Source organism: Chamaea fasciata, unplaced genomic scaffold (assembly GCF_029207755.1).
Source record: "Chamaea fasciata isolate MVZ Bird 193981 ecotype frontalis unplaced genomic scaffold, bChaFas1.0.hap1 SCAF_14, whole genome shotgun sequence".
NCBI classification, from domain to species: domain Eukaryota; kingdom Metazoa; phylum Chordata; class Aves; order Passeriformes; family Sylviidae; genus Chamaea; species Chamaea fasciata.
The window spans coordinates 13,009,953-13,037,222 of NW_027094099.1; the positions used below are offsets into that span (position 1 = coordinate 13,009,953).

Below are 27,270 nucleotides of genomic sequence, written 5' to 3' on the forward strand. Positions count from 1 at the left end.
ATGAGATCTGATTCCTTAGCAGGAGAGAGAGCAGCAGGCAAAGATGCTAAAGCTGCTGCTTCCTTTAACTGTTTGCTTCTGCAAGGGGAACGGGGACGCCACAGCCACACACCGCCACATATTTACCCAAATTGGGCAAGAAAAGCAAGTTCTGAGCTGTTTTTTTCTTTCTTGAGACTTTGTAACCAGTTAAAATGTCATTTTTTACATCCCCACATCAGAAAATCCTCCCTTCCCTGCCCTGGCTGAGTGTATCTGGGGATCTGTGGTTTCGCATTTTTAAGAGGAGGAAAAAAAAAATAGGACAGTGAGATGTCCCTTAAGTAGCTTATTTGATTCACATTGTTATAATTTTGTAACTCGTCGTGGTGCCGCGATAGGATTTGTGCGTTTTAGGTTCGGGGTGGTGGCAGTGGGGAGAAGCATCGAAGCAGTGAGATATTTTTAGTTGAGCACTTTGCGTTTGTTTGCATGCTTGTTTATCTGGAAAATCAACTTGAAGTTGCATTATCCTTGTTTGGAGAGGCAGTTAGCAAAGCCCATGTTAATCTCATCAGTGTGGAGTCGAGAAAGGAATATATTTCCTTCTCCTGAATCCATCATGCTCTGTGTGTGCGTGAAAAAAAAAAAATCCTCATTGCTTCCAATCTCTGCTCTTTATTTTCCAGTACATTTTTGGGTGAGATGAACTCTGAGCCATTTCATTATTCTAATGCTAATTGAAATGTGAGCATTTAGGGAAATGTAGCCCCCAGAGCAAGTTGCCAGTGGGAGTTGAGCAAAGAAGAGGTGGAATCCTTTATTCTGGCAGTTAAATGCAGCAAGGTTTGAAATGAGTAATGGAGGGTTATTTATTTATTTATTTATTTATTTTACCTCGATGGCACGGTTGCATGGAGGGAGAGGGCTTTGGGTCTCCTCCTGAGGCTGTTTTATTTGGTCACAGTGAAATTGCAGTAGAACCATGGAGTAATTGCAGTGCCTCTCTTGCAGCTCTGCTCGTCACCTTTGCTGGGTAAAGATGACGGGAGCTGCTTTCCCTGCTTGCTCACAGGTTCGTGCGGTGCCCAGGCAGGTTTTCAGCAGGTCACTGACCCTGAATCCCCTGCCCTGCCTCTTCCCCTTGCCAGCAAACCTCCATAAAAACAGCAGGAATGGGGAAAGTAAATGGGGGGAGCTAATGCAACACTCCACTTCCAATTGCCCCATATTTATACTGCGCTGTCGTGCTGGAGTGTTTTCCCTGTGATGCTGGGGAGATGAGGGTGATGCTGGGGAAGTCGGAGAAACTCGTGATTTTTTCCCCTGTGCTCGCTGTTTGTTGTGGTTTAGTTTTAACCCTTTGAGGGCCGGGGAGCAACAGGAAAGGCTGGGAAGGGTTTGGAAGCCACCAGCGTGAGCAACTCTGTGTTGTCAGATGCACAGACATCTGAACTGCTGTGAGTGGTAGTATTACACGAGTGCTTTGTGCCCAGAAAATGTCTTTACTGCTTTGAAAATGAAAAATGCTGATAAGCAGTCCGTAAAAAGGAATAATAAAAAAAAAATCACAAATGGACAACTCCAGAAACAGATACCGGGTATTTTTTTTGGAAAGGAGCTTCTCTTAAGTTGGGGAAGGAGAAGAAGGTGCCAGTTTTTGCTGGAATTTGTGTGCCTCTCTGCTTCACACTGAGCAAAGCATATTCCTTCACCCCCTGCATCACTGCTGGACCTGTGCCTCCCTTTCTGGGCTTGGGAGGACTGAGGCACAGGACTGGGGTGAACCCCAAAATGCTCTCAGGGGCTGAGACTGAGCACTAATGAAAACTTTCCACAAGGGTCTGTGCTTGCTGGGAAGACAGTGGTGGTTCATAGGGGATGCTTATAGGAGCAGAGGGTTGATTTATGCTTCCCAGCAAAGGGGTCACTGCTAGGAGCCAGTGTTGAACCACGTTCATGCTCTTGTGCGCGAGGCATCAGGTCCTGCACCCTTTCAGGCTGATGTCAGGCCTCTCCTTGCCAGCCGTGACATCATGGGTTCTGGGGTGAGGGTGCCTAGAAGCCCAGACTGGTCATCGCTGAATCACTGCTGGCATGTGAGTCTGATTCAGCTGGGCAAGGAGCAGTGTTTTCCCCCTGCCTGCCATGCTCACCGGGCACTTGGCCTCGTTAGGCAGCTTGTGGGCAGCCAGTGGGCAAAAGCACCTTCTCCCACTGGGCTGGGGGCAAGCAGGGAATGCTCAATCCTGTCCCAGTGGCTGAGGGATGCAGTGCCACAGCTGGAACCTCCCCACAGGCCCTGGGGAAGGTGGTGGTCGCTGCTTCATCTTGTTGCTGGCGAAAAAGCAAATGGAGTGTGGGGTGGAGAAACAACCCTGTGACCAGCCAGAGCCTTATTCACATCCAAAAGAGAGCTCAGTTTCCAAATCAGGGCTTGAGCATTGCTGATGAAAGACTGCCAGGGCCCATTCAGAGAGCTGCCTTTAAAAACCCAGTATGAGCCATCTTAGAGGGCTTGTCCATGTTACCCCCTTGAGCAAGGGCAAGACCCCTCCATGCCAGTCCACCCCAACCCAGCACTGGGGGCAGAGCCATCAGGAGCTTTGGGTTATATCACTTCTCAGTGGCTGATGAGACCCTGTGAGGTGAGCACAACAGAAGAGGAACAGGGGACACCCAGCCTGTAGTGCTACCCAAGGATGATGGTGGGGTAGGCTAGATCTGTGGGTGCTCTCAGTGTGGCAGCCCACCATTGAGCCTCCTGTTGCAGCCTTCAGAGGAATGGCCTTGCTTCAATTGCTGGTGCTTCTGGCTTCCCACACATCCTCCTTTTGGTAAAAGCCAGGGCTGGGTGGCTCCTGCCCTGGCTGGGCTGAAGGGGAGAGTAACACACAACCTTCTTGCAAATCCAGATGGTGATAAGTCGAGTAGTGAGGCAGGGGAAAGGCAGGAAGCTCCTGGCCTGAGATGGATGAGGAAGAACTTGTGTTGGCTGATGTCCCTCTGCCCTTTCCCAGCATGCCCAGAAACTTACCTGATTTTGGGTTGCATCCCTGGAGATGTGACCCTGCACACAGATCCCTGTGAGAGCTGCCAGCAGCCCTGTCAGGCCAGAGAGCCAGCCTGGACCTGGCTGACATGGCTCCAATTCGGAGTCATGATCTGTACTTCCCCCTTCCAATTTCAGGGGATGGCACCACGGGGTTGGGTATGTCCATGCCATCCCTTTTCCTGTGCACCTGGGTGGCCTTTGCTGTGTCCCCAGCCATGTGTGACTTACAGAGACGCTCAGGCTTCCCCCAACCCATCCTCACCCCTGTGACGTGGGGCTTTACTCACTGCCAGACCAGATGCACTGGCAGAACTTTGATCCCAGAGCTCCTGTGGCACAGAACCCTTTCCTCCCCCGCATGCTGAGCATCCGGCAGGTTTGTCACCGCGGGTCCCCAGCCCTGGCCCCGCAGGGGGCGGGCTGGCAGGCACACAGGGCTGGCTCGTGTGCCGGGGTGATGGCGGGCTCGGCGTGCCAGGGGCAGCCGGGCCGGGGACTCACCCCGCTGGCAGCGTGGGCAGCGCCTGCGTGCGCCGGCACTGTGCGTGGGGAAGGACAGACGGAGGAGTTTGCCATCTGGGCCTCCCTACTTCTCAGCTGTTGCTATGGCACTGCGGAGATGCTGCTAGGCAGGCGGTGGTGGCCCTGCATGTGTCACCCCTGGGCTCCCTCGAGGTAGGGAGATGTCCTCGGTATAGAAAGCCTCCCTCTTTACCCAGCCTCACCAGGGGAGAATGGGGGCTCTTGTGGTAAAATACACTGGATGGGTGGATATTCTGTGTAGCTTGTAGCTGCTTTCAACAAGGTGAGATGGGTTCAGAGCAACCCAAGAGGAAGTGGCTCACTGTGGAGCTCAGTGTGATGCAGGATTTTTGGGTCTCACTGGCAGGGGCAAGAGGAGGCATCTTGCCCTCCTCCATAGAAAAGAAGAGCACCTTCATTCTTTCCTCTCAGGCTGTCCCAGCAGCCCATGACAGCATCCTCTCCATGCCGTGGGCCTGGCCGGGGGTGGGAGAGCCACGTCAGCGCTGGGAGCCGTGGGGGGAGCGGCAGAGCTGCCCCCACTCGCTGCGCGGGAGCTGGAGCATGTGGAGAGGGGGAGAAAGAGGGGGTGCTCACAGCAGCAGCAGCAGCACCCCTTCCCTGCCGGTGCGGGGAGAGCTGAGGCACAGGGAATGCTCCTGTGTGCCCGTGTCTGGGAAGGAGGAAAGAAAGAAAGGGCAGGCCTCTTCCTGGAAGGACTGGAGGGAGCAGAACTTGCTTTGGTGACCCAAAGAGCGCGTGAGAAAGGCTCCTGTGGTGCTCAAATTATTGACTGCTCTGCTTCAGACAACAGGCACAAAGTTTTCTCTTCTCTGAATCAGCCACGTTGTGCCCAGTGTGCCTCATGTACTACTACTCTCCAGAGATGAAAGGCTCGGCATTCCCAAAGCCTCCCATCTCCTGGTCCCAGAGGCTTTGGCTGCTTCAGAGATGATCAAAAAGGTCCCTAATTCAATCCATCTTGGATTTGCTCTTGTTCATGCAGAGCGTCTATCCTGAGGGATGTCAGGATGGGGGAGGCGGGTGCAGCACCAAGTTTTGAGGACAGATAAAGGGTACAGAGATATTTGGGATAAAGAGTTGGGCTAAGATACATGGTCTTGATGCTCTAGATGTGATTTAAGCCAGGAACACTGGTCTGTATCCTCTCCCTTTCCTGTGGGCTGTCTGTTGGCTCCTTGCCCTGCTCTTACTGTCTTTCTCTCTGCTGACCAATCCTGGAGAGAGGCACTTTCTGGGCACAGGTGATGTCAGGTATTTCTTCAGGAAGGAGACAGTTTTGGTGCCTGCCAGCACTTCCCAGACTTTTTCTGAGCCAAACATGGGGTCTGAGCTGCTGGCCTAGCAGGAAGAGCTGGTGGCCCAGATGGTTGCAGGGTGCATGTGACATCTCCCCAGTCCTCATGTCCTGCAGGTTTCAGGGCAGTCTAAATTGGTTCTGGCTGATGCCTTGTCTCCTTATAATTGGAGAGGTGAGACAGAGGTGTTTCAGGTCCAGGACAGATGTTTAATGGGAGGAAGAAAAGACTGAGGAAGGAGCTGCCTTGTTCTTGGAGACTCAGAGAGGTGTTGCCTCTGTCTAAGGGCTTTTGCAGAGCTCAGTCAGGGAAAGATTTCTGGGTCTGCTTTATGTTATTAGCTCACCCCTGTGAAGCAAAGCATCTTCATGTGCTTCTGCAGGAGGCTGCTCGAGGTGTCCCACAGCCCTGTGACCATCCATGCACCCAGAAATGCTGGGCCCTCTCAGTGAACCCCCCAAACAGTCCCTTAGGTGTCCCATGGGATCACTTTTGGGGAGACCTGCAGGTAGATTGAGCTTGGTGATGCTTCCCAGTGCCACCCTGGCACACTGGCTTGTCCTGCTCAGGGAAGAGCCTCTATTTGGTGTTGTCCAGGAGTTTATGGCTGGATTTGGTGCATCCCATTCTGGGGGCTGCTAACAAGTGGGATGTAAACCAAGCCCTAAGCCTGCCAGGCTTCCAAAGTGAGTGTTACTAGTGCTTGTAACTCGGAGTGTTATTACCAGGCACTGTGGAATGGCAGTAGTTCAGTGTTTCCTGCAGAGGGGGTTTCGACAGGTTGTGTCGATGCTTTCTAAGCAGGTGTGTTTGACAGCAGCCTGTGGGCTCTAGCCTCTCCCAGATCCTCTTGCTCTCCCCCCTGCATCAAGGGGGACACAGCAAAGCTGCCGTGGAGGAAGTGCTGGGGGCGAGTTCGCTGCACTTTGTGCCGTGGCTGGATATCGCAGCACTTTGTGCCCACACGAGGAGATGAGGACTCGCAGCTCGCTCACCTCACGTGGTTCTCCAGGTTCCTGAGCACCCCGCACGCAGCACCAGGACCACGGGGCTGTCCCGGCCATCCCCCAAAGAGAAGACGCTCCGGATGGAGGCTGTTCGGAGCGCTCGCAAAGAGCAGCCCCGTGGTGTTCCACAACCCCGGCCGACCCTCCACCCGGAGCCCCGCTCAGCCTCGGCTCCTCTACCCGGCGCATCCCGGCTCATCCGCTCCGCTATTCCCGTCTGAAGGCGGCTGTGCCGCTAGAGGGCAAGCGGCAGCGGCAGACAGCCCGGCTCCGGGATGCGGGATGCGGGATGCGGGATGCACGGACACGGCCGGCTCGGAGCCGCACCGGGACTGCGGGAGCGCCGGGGGCTCGGGGGGCTCGGGGACCAGGTCACCGCCTGCTCGCTGTCACACTGAAAGACCTTTGCTTTGGGTGCCCGTGCTGCTGGACCCCTCTTGGGCTCTCACGTGCTCCCTAACTCGGCATCCCCATCCCTGTGTGGGCACCCACTGGTGTCGCATGGTCCCCTGGACCCGAGCGCGTGCTGGGTCACGGCTTTCTTCTCTGTGCTGCTGCGTGGGAATGTGGCCAGTGCGTCCCCAGCTCACAGCTGTATCCACAGCTCTTCCACCCGTGCTGTAGAGACAGCCCCAGCCTGGCTGTGAATTGAGGTGATTTGCAGATTTTTGGACAGTATTGACCCGACCAAAGCAGGGGCAGTGAGGAGGTGCTGCTGGGCAAGCAGTGCCTGGTCGGGGTCATGACCTGCCCTCTGTGAGTGACTTCTGGCTATGAGCCTACAAGGAAGCCTCTGATAGGTCTGTCCATTTTTCTGATGGGGAAGCTGAGGCACGGAGGAGTGGTGGAGCTGCCCTGCAAGAGGCAGAGTGAGGATGGAGATCCTGTAGCCCAGCACTGGCCAGGGTTTAGGGAGAGGCCTAGCATGGAGGGAGGGATAAACAAGGCTGTTTTATTGGTCCTGTTGGCTTTAGCAGACATGAGAGAAGTCTATGGAGTAATCCTGGAGGCAAAGACAAGAGGGCACAGACTGAGAGCTGCCTCTGAGGGCCTCAGAGTAGGTAAAATGTTCTTTGCTCCTTTGATTAAACCTCTGCTGCAGAGACTGGATGGAGGTCAGAGAGCTAAAGAGACCACATGTCCTTCTCTAAGGGAGGAAGGCTGAGAAGAACCTGGTGTGAGACAGTGCAAGGGTGAGTGAGGGCAGATATCTGGCCTTGGCCCTGTAACATCCTCCATGTGCAGCTCCTGGGATTATCTCATTTTCCCTGGCAGCTGGGCCAAAGTGGGGCTGGTTATTTCCTTGCTGGCTCTTGCCAAGGGCTGCCAGCATGATGGAAAGGCTGTGACACCCTGTGGTCCTGCAACGCAACAGCAAATGGACCCCCAGCATCATGGCAGAGGCGACATTTGGGTGGATGTGTGTTGGGGAGTGGGTGATGGGTCATGGGTTAGAGCCATGATACTGCTCAGGGCCTGGGCTTCACTTCAGTTGAAGAAAGGGGGATTAAAATCTCTCTGGAGTCCCCTTGGAACACTGCACTGGAATCAGTGCCCCGCTCACAGGGCTACTCCACCAGCCCTGCTGTGCTGTGTCCCTGGGTATCCCCATCCTCCATGTACTACCTGGTTTCCAGACCTCAAGGAAATGGGGGTGGTTTCCCTGTTCCCCTCTGTGTGAGGCCTGGCTTGCCTGGAAGGGTGGCATCAGGAAATATGTGCTGTATTTTTAGCTTGTTTTCATGTGCTGCAGCAGTTGAGGAGCTGAAGGAGAAGCCAGAGCCATATATACAGCCAGCCTCCCTCCAGCTGCCACCCAGTGTTTTGGTGTGGTGGATAATGGAGCCTGGTAGTGACTGTGCCCTTCCTGTACCTTCATGTGACATCATCCCCAGCTTCAGTCTGCCTAAATAAAACCTGCATTTTTAATTAAAAACAAAATTCCCAGCAGTGGAGCAGAGAGGTCAGGAAGGATTCCTAAGTGAGTTTGATAGCACATGTGCAACTCAGGGTGCTTATTCTTGGCTACAGTGCTTCTTGAAGTGACAACTAAATGGTCTTGGGATCCCAGGGAAGGATGCAGGGAGAGGCTGAGTCCAAGTGCTGTCCCTCATGCAGCCTCTTGCCTGCAGCTCTTCCACAGGTCTGTGCTGGGCTCAGTTGTGCTGGGAAGGGGACAGGGCACCGGTGCCTTTGCTGGCAGCTCTGCACTGTCCCTGAGGGACTGAGAAATGGGTAGGAGCAGATGTGAGCATGGTGAAGTGCCCATCCTTCTGGGTTGTGCAAGGCTGTCCCTTAACTAGTTCTCACCAGGAGGTTCCCACTAGGAAATGTTCATGTGGAAATGCTCAAACAGATGCTGGGAATCTGAGCTGCTGAGGACCCTGCATGCTCAGGGTTTTGCCAGGATAAATTAGGAATATGAATGCTCAGCTGAGCTGCAGAAGTGCCAGGCTCTAACTCCTGACCCTGCCAGGACATGAAACCACATGGGGGAGATCTCGGGTGCCTGCAGCTGCTGACTTTCCTTCTGCTCCTTGAGCAGCTCTGGTCTCATCCCCCATCCCATGCTCTCCATGGAAATGCTGTGCAGTGACCTGGGCTGGGAACAAGGACTCCTGGCTCTCCAGTCTGTGATCCAGCTGTGCAAATGCTCCCTTGGGCTGCCTGCCCTCCTCCTGCCTGCCCCTAACCCAGGCAGACAAGGCCAGCTTGGGCACCCCTTGTGCCCCTCCCAGTACAGATGGGATTGCCTGTGGGGAGCTCTGTGACTTGTGTGGCTGGAAAAATCTCTCTTGTCCACAAAACTCTTTTCCTCCATGATGTGGATGAGTGTTCCTGGGGCAGTGAGGTGGATCCTGGCTTTGTCTATCTTATGTCTTGCCTGTGCCCTCTCAGCTAGGATATAATCCCAGGAAAATTAAGGTGAAAGCCCCCAAGTCACTTGGTGAGCAGCCTGTGAAGCAAGCAAAGTTCAGTGGGGCACAGGGTCAAGGATGATGTGAGTTCCCACCTCCCCAGCCTGCTGAGAGCTTCCTTTTCTCCTGGGGCTCTCTTTGTGCCAGTTTAGAGAAGCTGAATCTTACTGGGGACCCTTTCCTCTCTTGAGCCTCACATGGGCTCCAGACACATCGGTGCTTCCATCCTCACAGGCTGTCCCAGACTCTGCAGGGGAGAGGGTAGAGTAGCATGGAGCTAAATCAGCATCAGAGCAGCTCACTTGGGAAGGGTTGTGCCTCTCATTTCAGGTCGGGGCAGATGCTGAAGGGTGTCCTTGGGAGCATCAAAGCAAAGCCTGAGCCCAGGGAGTGCGGGCAGGGCATCTGAACTGTGCAGGGATGATGGCTGGGGAGGGAGGGGCAACAAGGAGCTCTGCAGGGCTGGCACCGTGGGGGTTAATGGCAAGGTACAGGATATAGCTGGAGTGGATGTAGGAGAGGCAGAGCCTAAGGAGGCTGTAGATGTATCAGGTGGAAGAGCTGAGCTGTGGATATTGGGAGATGTCGGGGTTGTGTGTGAGGGTGGCAGCAGTCACTGCTCCTTGCAAGATCCTGCATGCTGGTTTTGAGAAGACGAGCTGGGACAGGGATGCTCTCAGGTAGGAAGCTGTGTGGGTTGCCTGCCTCTGGGCAGTTGGGAGGGATGTGTCTGCAGCTGGTGGCTGGAGCAGCCCTGGCTGCTGGTGTGTGGTGGGCTGTGGTGATGTGTGTTGGTGTCTGTGTACCCCCAGCACTGTGTGGGTTCATCCTCTGGCCCCTGGGAGCACAAGCCCTTGGCTCCGCTCAGATCCCAGCCCAGGGCTGAGAGGAACTGCTGTGGGCACTCCTGCCTGGAAATTCTCCTCTCTGTGCCTTGTCCTGCCTGTGCTTCCCTCCAGGACTGGGTAGCTGAGGTGCCTGATGCTCCCAGCCTGGTGTTGTCAATCTGCCCTTCCGTCCAAGAGGGATGGTGGTGGGATCCTCGTGTCCCAGGCTTGTCCTCAGCCCCAGGCAGACTGCCCAGCACCCAGCACGTTTTGACCTCAAGGGAAAGATCCTTGCCTTCCAAAAGGCATGGATAGCATCGATTTATTTATTCGGAGGCTTAATTAGCAACTTTAAATATTAAATAGTAAACAAACTGCGTCTAGTGGGATCAACATTTACAAGCAGGGAATTTTATTTTTTTCCACCTCTCTGGGACATGCACTTATTTTTTAAGTGTTTGAGGAGGAGCAGCTGTGTGTGGGCCCTGGTTGTTGGATGAGGGATGGACCCACAGTTCTTCTGGTGAAGGAGGGGGAGAAGACAGGGAGGAAGGGGCAGGAGGGCTTGGGAAAAAAATGCAGCAGAAGAGCAGGGGTGTGTGCCTGGAGCATTGATGTTGGGGAATTGCAGAGCCAAGTGCTGGATTTTGGCATTTCCTGCAGGATGTGTCATTCCCTCCTGCCCCAAGCAGGTGGAAGGGGACGGACAGGAGTTGGAGGCTCCTGCCTTGGCGCAGCTAATTGCAATCAAAAGGTGGTGGTCCCTGCAAGGGGAGGTGGTTTGCAGATGATCTGCATCCTATTATCTCTGCAAATGGAGGCCTGCCTGGTAGTAGATTACACTGGGGGTTATTTATTGGCAAAGCACTGTACAGTTTTAATTTTTCCTTTTTGCTTATTCAGGCTTTAGCTCCAGAGGAAAATAGCCTGGGGTGGCTTTGAAATGGATTCTCTCTGCCCCATTAACTTATTCAGTGAGTTTAATGGGCCTTTTTTTCTCTGAGCCTTGAAGCCATCATTAAAAGGCAGAGATTTATAAAAGCAAAGATACTCCTGAGCTTTAGTCAAACTTTGGGAGGGCGGGGGGCGGGGGGGGGCAATGGTGTAATGGTGTTGCTGCTGTCTGTGGTTCTGGTGATGATGTTGGTTGCTATTGTTCCTCTCGGGAAGTTTTACACGGATAAGGGGACCAGCTTGTTTGGGATGCTGCCCACGGATCTCTGCTGAGGATCTGTGGGATCAGCTGGGCTGTCAGTGAGTCCCCACCTGCAAACGATGGGATCTTACCCGGGCTCCTACACATTGGGATATTGCCTAATGTGACCTGTCTGGGCTGCAAATTGCATCTCTCCAGGCTGAAAGAGAAGAACTTCTCTTGCTTTGTGTAGGCTGGTCACAACTTTATTTTCACCTCTTTTATGCCATGCTGGGGCTGGGCAGTGATCTATGCTTTCATGGGTGCCCGTGGTCAGTGCTTGGAGCTGTTCCCCTCCATCCCTCTCTCTGCTAGTGGCATGAGTCTAATTGCACCCCTGTGCTGAGCAGCCCAGTGCTGCAGGCGGTTGGGGTTTGCAATCATGCAGGGATTGCACTTGTTTAGCATGTGGCCTCCTGTATCTGTTACAAAATAGGGGAGTGTCTGGAGAATGAGACTGAGATGAAATGTTTGAGTGAATTCCCCCTTTTTTTGGCCCTTCTAGGATCAATGCCTCCACTTTTTGTTGTGCAGGCCTCTTTTTGGGGAGTAAATGTAGGAGCATGCAAGGTGTGGGCTGGCATGTCACCTGGGGACACCCTCCTGCTGGCATGGCTGAAGCTTTGGTCCCCAGGCCACGACGTGCTGCAAATGTCACTTCTGGAGGGGCAGCCTGTGCCTTGTACCACTGACAGGGAGCAGTGGCAGGGAAGAGCTGGGGGCAGCACAATGTGTGTCCTGGCTCACTCCTGGGCACTGAGTTGAGCTGTCACCTCCTGGGCTGGCAGAGACCAGCCCTAGTGTGCTCCAAAGTGGTGATGTCACAACACGGTGGAATTGCTTTGCTGGGACAACTTCTCCTATATATGTCTTTACTTTTCTTGCTTCACGTGCAGTGTGAGCAGGCCAGGTGTAACCCTTGTGTCTCTGTGCTCAGCCTGGCACCTGCCAGCTCAGGACTGGGAGATTTGTGATATCTGGAGACCCAAACACGCTGAACACCCCTCCTCACATTTCGTGCTGTATGCTTGAAGAGTGTGTCCCTCACCAGCCCAGCTGCAATTCAGGAGTGGGGACAAGATGCTGTGGGACAGGGAAAGAGCCTGCTTGCCCAAAGAGATGTGCTCAGGGTCACACGTGGGGGGCTGACCCCAACCCCTGGCTCCTGCTGTGTGCCAGAAGCAGCTGGAAATTGGGACTGGAGAGTGGGTGATGTGACTGGTGTGTGTCTGTGCTGGTGGCCCTGGGGTGCAGGGACAGCACACCATGACCTTGCCTGCCTGTCACCAGCCTGGCAGCTCTGTCCCAGCAGCAGGAGGAGCCTTGGCAGGGAGAGAAACTGGTGAGGGCCTGTGGGGCTTGCCAGGAGGAAAGAAGGGCCCCCAGCTCCAGGCGGAGATGTCTGAGGGCTTGTTTGTAGCCTCCCTGGAGGCACTGACCACCACGGCTGCCCTTGGAACACTGCCCCAGGGCAGTGGTGGGACAAGGACACACTGGAATGACCCAGAGGCTGTTGTGGCCAAGCAGAAACCAGCTGCAGTATGCAGCCATGCTGGGATAGGGCTGGTTCCCCATGATGGCCTGTCTGTGACCTCCAGAACAAGGGGGAGGCTCCTTGGAGCTCCATCAGCTCTCAGATCCCTCTCCAGGTCACAGCGGTCAGGGGAAGGAGATGCTCATTTTCCAATAAAGGCCCATAAAATGCACTTCTCCCCTGTCCCTGTAAATCCTTGCTTCCCCTGTGCTACCTGCTGTGTAAATTGCTGCTGACCCTGTAAATCACCCTCTGCTTTGCTCTGCCTCCCCTGAATCCAGCCCTTCCTTGTAAATCCTCTGTCCCCATTAGTTTTCCACTGTCAACCCCTTTGCTCTGCCTGTGCAGTAAATCCTGAGCCCTGGTGAGGCTGGGGGAATGGATGGGGTGATGGAGGGCAGCTGTCCCAGAATGGGTCCATCTTTCCCACCAGCTCCTTGCCAGTGGGAGCTGGTGGAGGACATTTTGCCTGGCTGCCTGCAGGAAGGTCATCCTTGTGCTGCAAGCAGGGCTGGGCTGTCATCTTCAGCTGGGCTGCAGCCAGCTGGCTGTGAACTGGAGGGTGTTGGTATCCCAGCCCTCAGCAGGGCTCCTGGGGATGGCTACTCCCCCAGGATACATTTCTGAGATGTAAAAATAGCTGGAGTGAAGAGAAAATCTCTTTTTATCCCTTGAGTGCTTGGGGTCATGCCATAGCTTAGCTTCACGTGCCCCTATGTAAGCTCCCCTCAGTGGGCACTGAAGGAGCTGTGGGCAGCAGAGGCCCCTTGTGTAATGGAGAATTGTCACCTGGGCTTCTGCTGGATGCTGGTGGCCTGTTTCTGAGTCTTGAGTTGCTGGGATGACCATGCTGTGTTTTTCTTCCCCTGAAACAGCACGTAGGAGCTGAGGCAAAGGGTCTGACAGAGACCTGACCTGATGGAGGTGTGGGAAGCCAAACATCAGCCCAGTGCCGTGACCTGGGTGTGCTGGGATGTGCCGGGGGAGGTGTCAGTGTCTGTGGGAAGGGTTGTGTCTGGAGCTCATGGCTTGTCCTCGGTACAGGCTGGAGGTGCTGCTGCTCTGCTGTGGCTGGCTGGGGTGTCCCCAGGGTGTGCAGGCAGCTGGCACCCAGGCAGGGTTATTTGGTGCACAGATATACTGAGCCTTTCTAAACTCTGGTGTGCAGAAACCAGTGACACTCTAACACAGCTGCCTTTTTCCTCCTCATGAGCAGGAGTGAGTGATACCCTGAAAAGAAGGAGCAGCTCTGCCCTGCTCCCACGGAGGTCAGTGGGGCACAGAGCAGTGGATGCACAGTCAGAGTTGGGATGGGGTCACCCATGGCAGTGTTTTCGGATGGTGCTGTCTGAAAAGCTGCTGTGTGAACACAGGACTTAAAGGGTTCTGCTTGGCTCACTGGGGAGGAAAATGCTGCAAGAGATCTGAGTGCCTTGTGATGTGGCTTTCTGAGTACCTCAGTCCTCAAGGTGTGAGTGGGAATTTGGGGTACCAACCTAGAGCGGGGGAGTGCAGCCTTTCCTGACCTTTCTCTGCAAGTCCCAGGCCTGGAGGAGCTCCTCAACTGCCTGAGTGGTTCAGGGTTTGGTTTCCAGAACTGCTGGCCCTGACCCAGCATGGACTGTGTGTGTCCCCTGGAAAGGCACCAACCTGTGTCACTTGTGGATCAAGTCCCCTTGATCACCCTGAGTGAGGCTGCCAGAAAATTTGCAAGAAAAATGTGGAGATGCTCAGGATGGCTGAGTCAGGCATGAATATTAACTGTTGGTGATGCTCTGCGATGGACCTGGGCTTGACCCAGCTGGGTGTTTCCTTTAGACCTTTCTCCTGCTGCCAAACTTTTTTTTTAAAAAAAAATTGTTTTTCTCCAGGGTCTTGTGTCTGAGCTGTGTATTAACACTGGGCTTATGATGCTGCCATGCTCTGCCTTTGGGAGGAGGAGATGATGTGTTCGATGGGAGCACAGGGATGCTAAACAGCAATGGGAAAGGCAGGGGGCAGCGGAGGAGAGCAGAGGCAGATTTTCAAAATCCATATAAATAGCAAAAATAAATTTCCAGCAAACGCTTCCAGTCCTGCAGTATTAAGAAAGTGAAGCACTAGAGGATAAGGAAAGCATGAGTAATAACAGCAGGGATTTAGTAAGAATAAATCTTGCCAGACAAACCTGATTGCTTTTTCTTTTTGATGGAATCACAAAATTAGTGGCTGAGCAGAACGTGGAAATCCTAATATATTTGGATTTAGCAAAGCATTTGATATAGTGTCTCACCAAATCTTACTCTCAAAATTAGTTCGGTTTGCCTTGGATAGGACACTGCCAAATGGACTGAGAACTGGCTTAGGGCCCTAAACTAATAGTGATGGGCTGTGTTTGGGGAGAGGGGGAGCTGTGGGAGCAGAGCTACAACCTGGCTATTCTCACTGAAAAAAATGCAAAGCAAAACAACAGAACCCCCCAAAATAATAATAATAAAAAAAAATTCCAGGAATATGGTCTGAGTTTCAGGCATTTATTATGGGAATATTGGCAAATTGGAGAGAGTTCAGAAGCAAAGAGAGCGGGGTGGGGGAAAAGGCATCAGAGGAGTCGGATTATCCGCGGAGGGAGGCTGAGAAATCCCCGGGCTGGAGGCATTTCAGGGAGGAGCAGGTGGAGGCCAGTGGGGCTGGGAGGGACATTTGGGACCTGGCAGGGAGCAGCACCTCAGGGCCTCCGCCCCCACACAGCAGCAGAGATTGGCTGAGCTCCCATTTCACGGCCCTTTCCAGATATGATCGGATCAGCAGGGAGAATATTCACCATGACTGTCAGAAAGAACATCCCTGACCGGGGGAGCTGGGCACGTCTCCTCAGGGAAAATCTTGAGCCTCGGAACAAGCATGAGGAGATGGCCCTGGGTGATTTGTGTCAGTTGATGGGGATTTTTTTCCTGGATTGTGGACTTGGATGGGAAGTTGAGAGTTGATTGTGGCTGCTTTGAGGTGCTGCCTCCTGTGATATTTATCTGCACCTCACAGGCATTTATTTATCATTGGGGAAACTGCTGGTGACAGCTGGAATGCAGATGTGTCCCCAAGGGAGGATGGCCAAGTCCCTTCATGTTTAAAGCTTCTGGAAAGCTGATGACCCTCTGGTCACTTTGCAGAGGAAGGACAGGACAGCTTGATGCTGTATGTAGAAACTGGGAAGGATGAGGTCTTCCAGGAGGTTTATGCATGAAGCTGTCTGTCCAGCATGCTGAGCTCTAGGAGTCCTTCAGCACTCAGCTGGGGCCTGGGAGGGATGCTGAGTGTGTGGAGGCTCTTGGCATAACTGCAAGGATCCCACAAGGTGAGGAAACCCCTGGCTGTCAGCAATGGATGGTTTGGATCATGCAGGTACTACCAGGACTATTGCCCCCCATTGGCCATGGGATGGCTTGGTTGAGCCAGGCTTTTCTGCTTGCCTTTTAAAGCAGATCTGTGCCTTTTGATACAACTGAAAAGGAATTTTTGGTGTGGTTAATGTAGCTTGCTAGAGGGAATGTTGCCTTGCATAGGGAACAGCCACCCTTGTGAGCCAATGTGGTGGAGCAGGAATTGGGTGGGATGAACCAGAGCTGGGGAGAAAGCCATGGAGCAGAGTTCCATGAAGGGCTCCTAGAAGATGGGGTGGCCCTGTGTTGGTGTCCAGGCCTCCCTGTGAGACCACAGAGTTTCTTCAGCCCTGCACGGCCCTTCAAGTGCTCCCCTGCTTTGCATTTCTCCCTGCCCAGAGCTGAGCCTGCTGGGATGGGGCTGAACCAGGCAAAGTTTGGGAGGTATTTTTAGCTGTTCTAATTGTGGCAAATAAATGCCATTCTTACTTGTTGGGATTGAGCTATGGCTAAATCACAACTAGTTCTAATGATGATAATTACCGGATTTCAATATTTATAGAAACGGGTGCTTCCTTCGTATTGGCAGATGCTGCTGTGCTCTCACCTTCACAGATCGAAACCTTGGCTCATTATCACTGTACCTATTTACTTACTTGCACATCTTTTAACCCACAGATGACAACAGATGAGAGATCTGAAAAGATGTGGGCCCCGTGCAGACACTGCAGTCTTTGGGTAGAAGCTGTGGGACGAATAGGGAATCTCCTCCTGAGAACCTCTGGGTTCTTGCTTTTTGGGAACTCACAAGAGATGTTCTCAGGGCTACAAGCTTGCCTGGTTCTGCCAGGGCTTAGCCCCCCAGGGGTGGCTGTGGCTGTGCATATTTTTGCCTGTGTTAGGGCTGTGGATGCTGCCTGGGGTTCCTGTGTGCACCAGCACACGTACATGCTGTAACTGGGACAGAGCTGAAAGCTGAGGCTACACAAACAGCTCCAGTCCTCTGATGCTGGACTTGGAGGAGCTCCTGGAAAAGGCTCTGGGAGGTTCGTGCCTGCAGCAGCAGCTTCTGGATGTCTTGATTTAGTGACATTGTTCTCCAGTCTGGAATTGCACAAGGGTGGGCACCTTTAGAAGCAAATGGGTGCAGAGCCATGAGTTTGGGTGGCACATGTGCCATCCCCTGAGCCTGGGATGAAGGTGCAGATCCATGTGGGCTGTGTCAAACCAACCCTGTTGGGTGACTGCTGCCAGTAGATCCTCACTGGTATCCAGCCCCATACACCCATCAGGTCTGAGACTCCCTCCTTGAGCAAGGTGTAGAAAAGATTCACTTATTCAATTTGCTATCTCTCCAGTGCCACATAAGCTGTATTGATAAATTAATCTTATATTGTTGTGACTAAACAGCCCTGCAATTTTTTACACTGTGCAGTCTAATCTGTCTTGACAGCTGTATCATTAGTTTATATTTGTTGTAATCTTATTCACTGTGCTGGCTGTGGGGAGTTTTTATTTGAGGCGCTGTGCTGCTATGCAGGCAATGGGCCCAGCTCTCTGCTAGGCATCTCGGGGTGCTGTGGGGTGTGCCCAGGCAGCCACCCAGGAGTCAGTCCCAAATTCTGCTCTGCTGCCTAATAGCAGAATCTTCCTGGTAGCAGCATCCACAGGCCTGACTGGGCCTCAGCAAAGCATCCCTGCTGCTGAGGTTTTGATGGGGACCTCCAGGTTGGGGTAAAGTTGGAGAAAATGTGGCTGTTGGAGGAACTGCCTCTTAAGGCATCCTGAAAGTTCTGCTGTGTGATGAGAGATAAGTTGTTTACTTGGTCTGTGGTTTAGTTTGCTGTGAAACAGGATGGTCCCTGTTTGTTGCTGAGGTTACCTCTGGGTCACAGGGCATAAAGGGACTGTGGGATCTGGGACTGCAAAGTCTGTCACCCAGGGCTGTGGAGATGTTGCAGAAGGGCTGGTGATATGTGCTGGCATAGCGTTGTGAGTTGGAGGTGACAGTGGCACAGAGTCACGGGGTGGCTGGCTGCTCCCCTGGCTTCAGCCTAGTTTTGCTGCCCTTGATCCAAGCAGAGCTGATTCAGGTCTCTGTTGATTTTGGAGAGTTCCTTTGCTTTGCAGGCAGCTTTGTGTGCATGTTCTTTCAATAACATCTCCCCAAAACTGTGGAGCAAACTGTTTAGGGTTGGTGCAATGAGACTTCTGCCAGTGAGAAGCAAGAGAAACTGCATACCCTGGGCATGGGATGGGGAAGGGGAGATATTTTGGCTGCTGTTTTCTGCTTTGTCTTGAGCTTGCTGAATTTGGGTGAGAAAGAACAACTACTGGAGTGCAAGTTTCAATTACTTGCAGGGTCTCAGACCAGGCATGGATGGTTCAGTAACAGCTCAAGCCCAAACTTTTCTCTTGAGTGCATTTGGGAGAGCATTTGAGATTTGGCAAGATGCTCCCAAGGCAGGTGTGCAGATGTGCACCTTGCAGCCTGACGGTGCAAATTGTTCTTTAGTCCTTTGAACAGGGTCATGCCCCTGTAATGCAGGGTCCAGCAGTGCTCTGTGCTGTGCTCAGATCCACCCTGGGACCAGGAATGTGTCATTCTAATGGATGTGCCAGCTCCTGGTGCTGTGCTGGTGCTGCCTGTGTGATTCCCCCTTTGCAGGCAGGCCTGGAAGCAGAGGGTGGGATGTGCTGTGTGACAGCTCCAGCAGCTTTGTGTAGGGCTGATGGGGGAGGATGGTAAAACTCAGTGGGATCTGCGTGGTGACATCAGCTTTGAGGGCAGGAAAATCCCTGCTCCAGGAGACAAATGCTTGGGAAAACATCTGTAACATGCTCCTTGCCAAGCTTGCAGTGATGATGTGAAAGGTGTTTCACTTGTGCCTGTCCACCCTGAGTGCAGGTGGGGGTCTGGCAGTGTAACAGTCCACCACGCAGCTTGGAATCTCCTTGTTGCAGCCCAGGTTGCATCAGAGTTAAACTGTCATTAGTGATGAGATCTCTGCTTGGGAATGGCTGGGGACAGCCCTGGTGATGGCTAAAACCTTGGTTTGCATTCTGCAGCTAGGAGAGCCTCCTGCTGTCATTTGTCATGGGCTGCAGCTGGTGAGGAGGTGACAGATGCCAGCAGGTTGAATACAGCTACTCAGCATGGCCAGAGGCAGGAGGTGCCCACACTGTTGGTAGAGGCATCACGACCTCCCTCTCTCCCAGCTGGGTGGGATGATGGCAGTGGGGGTCCCTGGCACTTGCCCTAAATCTGGGGTTGATGACATCTGCAGTATATCTGCCAGGACCTCCCTGTGCACGGAGTGCTGCTGGCCTGCTGTCCACTCCCACGGAGAAGATGTGTTTCCCACTCAGCTGGTCTCTGGTGCCTGGGGACCTTGCTCCAAGCTCCAGTGGTAAAGGATAATCCATTGTCTGCAAGGACTCTGCCAGTGTTTTCAGAAGGAGTTGACTTGTGGTGTCAAACCTGAATGTTGTGCAGCCGGGGCTCTCAGGTGGGAGGGGGTGACTCGGTGTGGGAACTGGGTCCACTGGAGCACGTAGCAATTGCCCAACCTGCTGCTTTCTCTGCCACATGGGAAAGATTTCTGTTCTGCCTTCCAGCCCTCTTCACAGCACTTGATGGTTGCTGTTCCCACCCTGCTTGCTGATCAGCTTCATACCAGTTCTGGGAGTGCAGAGCAGGCAGGAGAAGCCTCCCTGGAGGCTGCTTTGGTGGCCGGGCCAGTGATAAAGCTCAGCTCTGCTCCTGCTACCCTTGTCTGTGGCCACCTCCTGCTCCAAGTGAGGGTGCTGCTGGGGCAAATTGCAGCTTTTTGCTGTTTATGACCCTCTCATCTCTTAGCCAGTGTGAGAGTGTCTCAATTATAATTTTAACCTCTTTATCCCTGGGTGAATTGCAAGTCCCTGCTCTTGACTCCCAGATGGGTCTCACTCATCCATCAATGCCAAGCATTGCTTTAAGCTCAAGGTATTCCCTGTGCAACTTAGAGTAACCTCCAGTGCTGCCAGATCCTAGGAACTGGTGTCAACTGGGAGCCACAGGGAGTTTTGGCCAGTACAGCTATGCTCCACCCATACTGATGAGACTATTTCCATAGCAACCACGGGGTTTTTCAGAGGGGAGTTAGGGCAAAGATGTGAAAAGCCAAAACCAACCCAGCTTAAAACCGCGGGTAAAATCTGTTGGTCAGTGTTTGAGGTGGGGGGGCGTCAGGAGATCTTATATTGTCTCTCACCCAGAGGTTCCCTGGCTCAGTGAGTTTGTGTGGGACCTCGTGGGCCAGGTAGCCCAAAATGTGGAAAGGGAATTTGGTGCTTGCATTGCACAGCTGGGGAAGGTCGGGATGCCCTCATGGGGCAGTTCTGCAGGGCTTTGGGGCTGGGAAGGGGCAGGAGTGTGCCTGGATGTGTACCTGTGTGGAGGCAGCATGTGCTGCTGCTCTCAGGGGAGCCATGCAGGATGTTGCAGCTGCTGATGCACAGAGTCATTTCCCAAGCTGGTGGCATCACTGTTCTCACTGTCAGCAAAGTGATTTCAGCAGTGCTGGGGGCTGTGCCAGCTCAGCTTGGAGTCAGGAATGTCTCACACCTGTTCCTGCTTTCCTGTAGGGTCCAGAGTCCTGGGGAGGGGGCTACAGCTTCTGGCCTTGGAGCATCCTAATGCTGCTTTGGCTCGAGGCTCTGCCCTCCACTCTGTCCTTATCCTGCTTCCTTCACTTCTGTCTCCTGCCCTCACTGAGAGCCAGCAAAATATCTGGAAGGGCCATAAATTATGATTTTGGGCAGAAAACTTTGGTGACAGGTGCAAGCCTGGCATGGGGACACTGTGTGTCCCATTCCACGGGCTGATTCCGAGCCTTGGCATCACAGCAGGAGAGATCAGAGCATGGCTTGACCCAGTGCTGTTGGAGATATCTGTGGTTTTGGTGGTGGCTTGAGTCTGGGGGCTTTGGGCAGGTCAAACCTGCCAAACCTGAAGGTGTCTGAGGGGCTGGTGGGTGCAGGAAGGCTGTGAGTGAGGTCAGTGGGGGGTGATTTCAAAGTGCAGGTTGGTGGAACCTGGTCCCAGCACTGCAGCTGCAAGGGAGGGAGCACAAAGACAGTCCTTCTCCACCCCACTGCGATCCCCAGAGCGGGAGGAGGAGCCGGCTGCAGGAGGGCTGCCCCTGCCAGCTGCTGGCCCCAGTACGCCCAGCCTGGCACATGCTGTGGGTTCTGGAGCCCAGCTGCTGCTGGCTGTGATTGAGCCAGCCCTGCTCCCCGGAGGGCTGCCTGCCCTGGGGGCAGACAATGTCTGTATTCTTTGTGCAGAGTGAGTTTTCCTTCACTAATAATGCTCTGGGCTTGGGTAGTTGGCTTTGAGGATGGGCTGATGCTGGGACCCTCTGGGCCCTCCAGCTGCCCAGGAGTAGAAACAAAGTTTGAGTGATTCTTTGCAAAAACAAAGAAAAAGTAATAAAACAACATCTCCCTGGAGGGAACTTTGTCTGATGATCTGCTTTCTGGCTTTAAAATCATTCCATGACTCTCAATGGCACCAAAAAGACATGTGTCCTGTTAAATTCATCTTCAGAGCAAGTGGTGAAAGGGCAAGCAATGTCAGGAGGTGTGTTGGAACTTCCTTGCTCCCTGCCTCTCCTCAGTTAATACTGAGCAGGATCTTTGGATTCCTCAAACACCCCTGTGAGATTTTATACCTGTCAGATAAATGCCAGCCTCCTGGAAATCCTTCAGCAACAGGAGGCTCATTTTCAGAAGCACAAAGCTATTGGGTTCATCTTTTTTTGCTCGTCTCGTGGATGTCATTACATGTCACTGCTGTGGCCTTGAACCTCTGTGCAAAGCCCCAGGCCCCAGTGGTGAACAACATCTCCAAATGGGGCAAGGAGACCCTGCTAGTGCAGGGTGGGGATGTCAGTGCTGGGCTAATGTTGGCCATGTGTTGGCCACACTGCAGTAACTCAGGTTGTGTCCTCCTGCCTTGCTCCTGGTGTGAAACAAATCTTATCTGATTAGCAGCCAGTGCAGCTCAGCAGTAGCGTGTTTGGGCAGTGTGAGCTCAAGGCTTTCACCCGCCTTTGGTGAAGGAGGTGCCCATGGTGAGCAAAAGGCTGAGGCCTGGTTGAGAGGGGCTGGTCTTGGTGTGCTGAGAAGCTGCAAGTAGAGGTGCCAGGCAAGCAGAGGCTTCTCCATAGTTCAGCCATGCCTTTATCTGAAGGAATGGCAGATGGAGCTGAGAGAGAAGATAGAAACCGTCCCAGGATTTGCTGTTTGTGCAGCTGGATCAGCTCTAACACAACAGCCTGGTTAGCAGGGTCTCTGGCTGTCAGAGTGTCTTTAAGGTTTTTGCAAGGTGCTTATTTCACATTTATAAGAACATTAAAGAATGCTGGGAGAGGAGCTTTTAAAATGTCTGTTGCCTCCCTGCTCTCCTTTCTTCCCCTCCCTGCCTCTCCCTGCTTGTGTCATGTTTATAGGCATGCTGGTTTGCTTTTCCTTTTCAGAGCCAGCTGACTTCCCACAAAATCCCTGTTATCCTGGGAAGCCTTGAGCTCTGAGTCACCATGTCTTAATGAGTACATCCCCCTGCTCCTAAGTGATGCTTCTGTTCCTACACCTCTGCAATAAGAGCCAAGCTGGTGTGTGTGTGTGTGTGTGTGTGTGTGTGTGTCCCTTGCAGGAAAAGCTTAGTGGAGGGAAGGGAGAAGGTTGTTTTCATGGCTTCTCCTGGAGAAAAGGGGACTGAGGCCGTCTCCTGGAGCCCCTCCATTGCTGCTGGGGAGGGTGGGCAGAGCTGACTGTGATTTATTTGAAGTGCAGATACAAGCCTCAGGGGGTCACGGCAGTTGGCTCGAAAATAAACTGTATGGAGAATTTATCTGGTTCTTTGGCTTTATGGGGAGCAGCTGGAAGCTGAGCAGGCAGACCTGTGATGCTGGGGAGGTAATGAGGGCCTTGGAAAATCTCCTTTCAGGTTGGAGTTACCCTGCCCATGGCGTCCTGAGGGCAGAGGCTGGGAGCCTGGCCTGTGGCCAGCCCAGCTGGGCATTGCTGCCTGATGTTTGAGCTTCATAAACATCTGAGGAGCCAAAATGCTGGAGGATCAAAGTTCAGGCTCCTTGGGAGATGTTTGGGGGAAAAAAAAAACCCAACCCAGCAGCCTCACAGGAGCAGGGTTCAAGTCCAGAAGGATTGTCTCTCCCCTCCTCTTTCTTGGCCAGTGGCTGTTCCTGTGTTTGGGGCATGTGAGAAAGCTGGAAAGTGGGATGAGCTGCACTCTGGGGGTGGTAGAGCTGGGGGGTGAGCAGAGGAGGTCAGAGCAGGATGGGGGACTGTGAGGGGAGGCCTGGATTTGGCTGCTGGATGGCCACAACCGTGCAGAGAGTGAGGCAAACCCTGCAGCACCCATGGTTTGAGCTCCAGGCTCTGCTTTCTGTGCTGCTTTCAGGATCCAGGCATGAGAGCAGTGCCCAAAAAGGTGCACCTACATCAAAACAGGGTTAGAGATGAAGCTCATGAGGATGTAAAACTCCTGAAATGAGGCTCACAGGGTATCTGTGGTTTCTGAGAAGTGTGCCTGTGGGCTTGTGTGGGTGGATGGCAGCAGGTCTGGGTTAAAGGACTGCGACCCCCTCCAGCCATGGCACTTGTACAGCCCCATTCCTGGCTCTCACGTCTACTTTTGCTGGACTCTTGTTCCAGCCTCCTCATTCCCAGTGCCATCAATCACAGAAATGGCCAGTTTGTGGGAGATTTTATTTTCTCCTTTTCCTCCTCCATCCGTTTTCCTGTCTTCAGGCACAGCGTGAAGTGCAGTGAGTGCATGTGGCTGGCAGTGCTCCCTTTTGGGTCCCTCCTGAGCTGCTACAGTCTACCAGAATACTGTCTTGACCATCTCCAAGGCTCTGTGTCTTTTTTTGGGGGGTGTTCTTTCTACCACATGCTCTTTGGCACTGTTTTTTTACCAAGAGTTATCCCTGCCAAGCTGAACTCTAGTGATCCTGTACCTTTGGTTCATCTCATTGTCTTGCTAATGTTTGTAGGCACTGTGCTCTCCAGGGGAGGAACAGCTGCCTTTGGAGTAGAGCTTGGCAGCCTTTTTTGGCCTGAATTAGTATATTAATATATATGTTTATATATTTATAGATATAAATATATATATATATTTATACACACACGCACGCACACACACACACACACACACACACACACACACATATATATATATATATATATATATATATATATATATATAAATATTACAGTTTGGTTTCTGAAAAACCCTAGACTTGTTTGGGGATGGAAGTGTGAGGGAATTTGACTTCCAGTTTGAAGCTGCAAGGAGGGTTTAATAAAGCAGAATGTGATTACTGAAGCCGATTTTGACCAAGGTGCTGCTTCCTCTCCAAAATGCCGTTTGATCTTTAAAGACCACAAAATGCTGCACACTGCTGGCTCTCCCTGCATATGAAATCCTGTAGATAAAGCATCCTTTCCTTTGGCATGGCAGGTGCTTGGAGATCTGTTGAAAAGCAGGTGCTCTTTTGCTTTACATGAGAGCAGGAGCCCAAAGGGTGCTGCTTAACCCTGAGGTTTGTGTGGTATAAAACTCCCAGAGAAAGGTTTGGATTTTTTTTCCCCTGTCCTTGGGTTGCCCTCCCATCCTAGCCAGCTGCAAGGCTATTTTGGAGATGTGGTATGATTAGACACACAGAGGTTGATGTTAGCAGTCCTGAGCCAGGAGTCTCTGCTCCATGTACCCCAGATCCATGTCCAAGGGTGGGAAGCACCTGTCTGGGCACAGAAGAATGGCTTTGTAGGTTCACTTGCCAGAGAATAATGAAAGAAATGCCCTTTTAGGGAAATATAATTGGTTTTTCCACTTGGAGGAAAAGGAGAGTGAGCTTTGGCTAGTGCTGCAGGTGGGGAGTAAACTTTCACTTTTAGTGATGATTCACCCAAGGTGTCTCTGTGTATTTGTATCCATGTCTGCAGGACAAAACTGCTCATCCCATTTCATGCTTTCTCACTCTAGATGGTGTTTGGGACTGTGCAGGGGATCAGATAGTCGTGGGAATAAATAAGAGTCAGGGACAGAGCCTGCAGGAGCTGGGAGGTGCCAAGGTGGTGGGCAGGGAGCTGGTGCAGGACCAGGAACCCAAGGAGGTTTTTGGGGCACTGTCCCCTCAACCTGTCTCCCTGAGCAGGAGATGCTGCAGCCCTTGGGTTTTTTCTCCTGAGGCTTTTGCAATGCTCCTTGTCTCTGAAAAATGAGGTTTCTTCAGCACTGGGATGATTTTGGATACCTCAGTCCTTGCTTGGGACCCCAGGGCTGCTCCCACCCAGGACTAGCTGAGTAGTAATGATGGAATATTGGGGCAGGTATTTGTTGTGGTAGCAGCTGTACTGCTTCCCACAGCACTTCTCCAGCTCTGCTATCCTACTTTTCACCTATTTCTTCCTTTCTGAAAGTATGTGCCTGGGAATAATTCCCTACACTGAAGAGCTCTGGATGCAGTGTGTGATAATGGGAACATACTGCTTCCTGTGTGCTGCAGCCATCTGTCCACACTGTGTCCAGGCAGCCTGCTGTCCTCTAGTAACACTGACACACTGTCCCTGAAAGGAAGGCTCTCTGCTCCATAAGTCATCATCCAGAGCTGGTGGGGGATGCAGAGGCTTGAGGAGATCACAAAAGGAAACTGGTGAATGCACAAACACGGGGCACAGAGCGCCCTGAGAGAATCTCCTGTCCCTGGGACAAAAGCAAATCATGATGTTCTAGTGGTGCTGGCACTGCTGTCTGTTTTTTATGTCCAGCTCCTGTGTGTCCCTATGGGTACCATCCAGGATGGAATAAGTGCAGAGCCTGGGAAAAGTAACCAAACCTGTTCAGCATAGCTTAAGGCTGTTTCTCAGGGCATCTGCCATGGTAGGGTGTCTCTGTATGACAATCTTTGTAGACAGGGCAGCTGTAGCAGCTCTTCTGCACCCTGTGGATGCCCCTGGCCAGCCTGGAGCCATGCAGGTGATGTTGCTGTGAACATGAAACTTGTCTGAACTCATGTGAGAAGTGTTCTGTGGGGGAGTGTTCTCTGAATGCTTTGTGTCCTGTGACTTGCTTGTGTCTAGCAGTCAGGTTTCTCCAGGAAGATTTTTGACATGCTACCCTACAGTGGCTTGTGGGGGAGCTGTACTGTTCCCACACCTTCCTTAGCCGGGGATTGGGAATGTTCTCCCTTGCTCAGCCCTTATGGAAGGGTCTGGTTTGGGTTGGTGGGTTGGGTGTGGCTGGGCCCATGGGGTGGGGGCTGAGTGCTGCACCCAGGTACCCCAGGACCTTGGCAGGAGCAGCAGAGCAGTGCAGAGGGAGCTGTGTCATGGTGGTGTTTTATGATCTCTACCTTGACAAATCACGATTACACTCTGGGGTTATGCTCATAATTGTTTATACAAAGCTGGATTTGCTTTCTCTATCCCCCCTTTTCCCACTGACCTCAAACTGTCCTTAATGATCCACTGCTGGGTGACTTTTCCACGATTTTTGGGAAGGGGAAAACTGTGTCTTAAATGGGGAAAATGTTGTCCTTGTCTTTATTCAGCTCTGCTTACCTTTAAGTTTCTGTTACCAGAAACTGTTTACATTTATAAATTTTATGTTGCGGGAATCAAGTCCTTTGTGCCTCTCGTTATTAAATTATGTGATAAGTGCCTTATAATACTGTGAAAGATGTTTGATTTCTTTATGGCTTCCTCAGCCCCAAGTAGGGTGTGAGAGATGGATAAAAGGAGCTGGCAGTAGCCACAATGGCTGCGCTTAGCCCTGGCTTTGTGTGGGACCTGGACCAACTCTCAGGGCTTCCTGTCAACATCTGCAGCACCTCTGCTTGAAGGAGGCAGCTCCTACTGGTCAAGGGTTCAGACAGGTCTGTCCTTTATTCCCACTGCAATCAAATTCACATTTGCATGGTCTGGAGCTGGCATGCCAGGAAGTTTGTTTATAATGCTAAACATATCAGGTAATTGAAAGCTAATGTGTCTGTCTGGATTGTGAGGTTTAATATGCCTGGGTGACAAATCAATTTTCCTGTTGCTCTACAAGAGAGAGGAGGCAAATGCTCTGCTTGCCTTCCCTTTACATATATATATATTATATTATAAAATTGTGTGTGTGTTGGGGTGCTGCCTGATTGCTGGCACACAGCTTATTCATTGCCCAGCATCCAAACACGAGTGGTGGCACTTGCACAGCAGGGACATGTCATCTGCTCGGGCACTGATTGGAGTTGATGGCATCCCTGGGAAAAGTCTCTCCCCTCCAGTTTAGGATAGACACAGATTTGGGGAGCACATGTGTGCACATGCTGTGTAATACCTGGTGCTTGTCGGATGCCTTTTTTAGCTATTGACCACAATGCTTGAAAAGCTGAGAGATTAGACAAACGTTATCCTTGTTGTACGAGGAGGGTGAAGGAAGGCCAGACACATTAAGTAGCCTCAAGTTAATCGCTTGGTAAATTGGCATAAGGCTGTTTCTT

General features: G+C 52.4%; 1 protein-coding gene across 3 annotated transcripts in view; it reads left to right on the forward strand.

Annotated features, from left to right (window-relative positions):
* The window catches only part of NTRK3 (neurotrophic receptor tyrosine kinase 3), a 206,906-nt gene that overhangs the window by 974 nt on the left and 178,662 nt on the right, over positions 1-27,270 (forward strand). The window lies entirely within an intron of this gene.